Source organism: Lactuca saligna, chromosome 3, assembly GCF_052625555.1.
Source record: "Lactuca saligna cultivar CGN05327 chromosome 3, ASM5262555v1, whole genome shotgun sequence".
Lineage (NCBI taxonomy): Eukaryota > Viridiplantae > Streptophyta > Magnoliopsida > Asterales > Asteraceae > Lactuca > Lactuca saligna.
Window position 1 is genome coordinate 197,664,125 of NC_136419.1, and position 4,394 is coordinate 197,668,518.

Consider the following 4,394-nt stretch of genomic DNA (forward strand, 5'->3'; position numbering starts at 1 on the left):
CAGGGTTATCTCGTTTATCGACAATATCATTTCCGAGAATCCACTTGCAATACATGTCAATGGGTTTTTAGAGTACACCGGTGAACACATCGTTCACAACACCTACATGTTGCGAGCCTGCTAGTGTTCCACTGGACTGTCTAGAATAGTCCGTGTTTGTCATCCATACTCTGCTGAATGACGGGGCCATCATTTGGGAAAAGGCTTCTCACATCGTCCACCTTTCACCCTCACCTCATGGTCTATAACACCTCTCAACTCATCATCCAAATCATGCTCCATCTATTACATCTACCCATGTTTTACCCCAACATTATTGTAGATATAAAATACATATACAGTTTAAATCAATAAAAACGTGTATAAAATTGTTCATCTAGCATAGATAGCAAGTGTACAGATAATATGCACACACAGCATGTAATTTATGTAAAATACTTCATATCTATGTGTAAGCTGAAAGTAACTATGCACTCACCTGAAAGGTGGTGACTCAGCACTCGAACAGCGCTTCGATACACTCAAAACAATTTTCCTTCGATAAAACCTAGTATCGATACCACTAGGGTTTAGTCTAACGATAACCGCGACAAATTAATAGCCTGACTATTACTGTTATTATATAAGTGTTAAATAACACTCAATATAACTCATAATCATAGCCCAAATAATTATTTTAAGGACCTAATAACATTCCTATAATTATTTGAAAGCTATATTAAAAATTGCGTAAGCGTAGCTCACTTACAGCGAATTTTATCGAAAACCGGAACTAAATTGGAGCAGCGTTTCGAAAACCAAAAGACTCATTTTTCTCGGGACTCGGGGAGCCTCGGGGCTTCCATCGGGAGCTAGGGGTTTTATCTAGGGCTTGTGGGGGGTGGGGGGTTGGGGTTGTAGAGAGAGAAAGAAATTAGAGAGAGTGTGAAGAAATGGTGTGAAAATGGAGGCAGCCCTTGGTTCCCTTTTATAGGCGAGGCTTTGGACGTACGCTGGGTGTAGTCCTTGGCTACGCTGGGCGTAAGGCTCGCTCCGTACGACACGCGTCGCTTCGCTGGTAGTGCATCGTGGCCACTCCTCGGACCAAGTAGAAAGGGTGCGCACAATGCTCCCTTCTTGCACGCGGGGCGTTCCTCTCGCATGTGGGGCGTAGCGAGGCTAGGTGTCCGAATCCGAAGACCAAACCGTGATCCGTAAGCTACGGCCCTGATCGAGCCCTGATCGAGCCACGTCATCACCCATGGTACCAGCTTCGCAAATTCGAGTTACAACTTTAAAAATTCGTAACTTTCGCGTACGATCTCCGTTTTCAAAGTTATTTATATCCACACGAAGGTGGGGATGTACTCTACAACTTTCGTTTAGACTCCGTTGGCTAATTTTGATTTGATTTTAAATTTTATATTATTAACAGGCCAGGATAGGATTGGTCCGTTAAATTCTCATAACTTCTTCATCCGATGTCCGTTTTCGCCCATATATTTCTCGTTACGCTACTCTTAACAAGATATTCGATTCTCGTTTAGGTTGTGTCGGCTAAAAACCGCTCGATCTAATATTCAAATTTCGAGTAGTACACTGCTAATCCGAAACTTCAAAAAATCATAACTTCTTCATACGAAGTCAGATTTGGGCGTTCTTTTTATTGATGTTCTTATTTTATGATATTCTACGACTTTCGTTTAGGCAACTAAGGCTAAAAAGCCTTCTATCATAAATTCACTTTTTACGCTTCCCAGTGTCGTGCCGGTTTTGCCGAAAAACTTCGACGGGCCATAACTTCTTCGTTATAACTCGGATTTTAATGTTATTTATATGTACGCAAACCTTGTGACATATAATACAACTTGGTTCAAATTATTTATTCTAAATAATCATTTGTAAAAAAGTCGTTTCAACCCCTATTGCCTCTAAATTGACTAGCCCGGATTTACGGGTGTTACAAGTACAATATGGGTTTTTGAGGGATTATGTGTTGGAGCTACTCAACACTAATCCTGGTACAACAGTCGGATTGATGTGTATCTAGAAACCTCCCTGTCTATTACCACAAGAACATTTAGAAGAATATATGTCTGTTTAGGTGCATTGAAGTTAGGATTTAAATATGGTTTAAGAGATTTTCTAGGTCTGGATGGTACTTTCATGAAGGACCCTTACCCTGGGCAAGTGTTAACTGTTGTAGGGTTGGACTCAAACAATGGCATATACCCTGTAGCATATGCAGTGGTAGAGACAGAATCAACAAGTAGTTGGACCTGGTTTTTGGAACTGTTAGGAAAGATCCGGATCTGGGACCAAATTCCAACTTTACCTTCATTTCAGATAGACAAAAGGTGTGTATCACCTAACTTTTTCTTATTACCTTTTCTAAATATATTTGGTTAACTGGTGTTGCATACATTGACTTTTGTTTAGGGAATAATACCAGCAATGGAGAAGGTATTCCCTAGTGTACAACACAAGTTCTGTTTGAGGCATATCCAGGAAAACATGAAGAAACAGTGGAAAGGAAAAGACTTAAGTGACCAGCTTTGGGATTTTGGTAGAGCGACAACAGTCAATCATTTTAACAGAGCAATGGATGAGTTGAAGAAGATCAATGCAGAGGCTCATGCTTGGGTGTCTAAGATCCCAACAAACACTTGGGCTAAATCTTACTTTAGTGGTAAGTTTCTAGAATTTTATTGAGAAATGTTAATCTTCCCTGTTGTGTGTTTACTATATGTGTAATTGTGTGTTTACTATATGTGTAATTGTCTTCTCTTAATATCTATTATTTAGGAAGGGCACATACTGATTGTTTGTTGAATAACCTTTTGTCAGGTATTCAATTCTAAGCTAGATGAAGGTAGGGATAAACCTATTATCACTTGCTTAGAGTATATTAGAGAGTATCTCATGAAGAGGTTATGTGTGGTGCAAAAGGAAATAGATAAGTGTTAAGGACTTCTAACCCCTACTACAACTACACTGTTTGAAAAGATTAAGACTGATGCATCAAAGTATGTGTCTAAATACAATGGGACAGAAAAGTACCAAGTGGAAAGCACATGGCAAGACCAATATGTGGTAAACTTGAATGATCAAAGTTGCAGTTGTAGGTTTTGGGAGATTACAAGTTTCCCACGTAGACATGCTGTTTGTGTTATATGGGACAAAATTGAAAATGGTGAAAATGCCCCACATGTTGATGAATGGGTCAATCCTTGCTATAGGTTATCAACATGGAAAGCCATGTATTTCAACAAAATTGATCCATTGAATAGACGTACAATGTGGCCTAAAAGTGACTGCCCATTCACTTACTTCCACCAAAACATAAGACACATGTTTGTATTTAAAGTACACCAAATATATAGTATACATATGAACATGGAATGAATTCAATTTTAACTATAGTATATCAATATGTGTAGGTTGGGAGGCCTAAGAAGAAGAGAAGGAGGGTTGTTGATGAGCCAAACAGCTAAGCTGGTAGATTGAGCAGGAAATATTTGGCAGTCACTTGTTCAAAGTGTCATAACAAAGGGCATAATTCCAGAACATGTAAAGGGCAGGGAGGCAGTGGTGAAGTTGGAGGGGGCTGAAAATTATTTTTAGTAGTTATTAGGATGCTGGTGTTGTAGGTATTTAGAAACTTAAGTCATGTGTACTTGTTTGAAGATGTGTTAAGAACTTGAAAACTTTGCATGTAATGCTTGTGTTGTAGGTCTTTTGAAAACTTTGCCTCATGGTTGTGTTAAGAACTTTATAACTTTGAATGTAATGGTGTGTATTCACTTTTTGGTAATGAATTAATATGTTTAGTGTACTACCCTTCACAGATCAATTAATAACATTATACATTTCAATTGCAAATGAAAACCATCTTTAAGATGCATTTACAATACACTTAACAATTGCATTTCAAAAAATTCAAGAAATTGAACAATGAACTATAACAAACAACATTCCATTACCATTACCAATACCACTGCATTACACATTAATCCGATACATAAACCAAATACAACAATACCAATTCCAAAACAACCTACATAAACTGAAAGCAAAAAAATCCCTATCCGATTAAAATTAAAAAAATAAAAAAAATAAAAAAATAAAAAAAACTGCAATGGTTACAAACCAAAAACCAAAACTCCATTACCATCCAAACCTTCACAGGTTAGAGATTAAAATAATACCAAAAAAAACACCCATGAACAAAACAACATCAGTTGGTAGTTCCACAATTGTGCAGTTACAATGGCGACCTTTTCTTCCAATCGATTCTTTGATCTTATCAAACCTGGAATCACCACCAATGCCCTAGCACACATAGGAGGATCAGACCATCGAATGAAACCACATCTTCTACAGTTCCAAAATTGTCTTCCAGGGTTACGATCCGT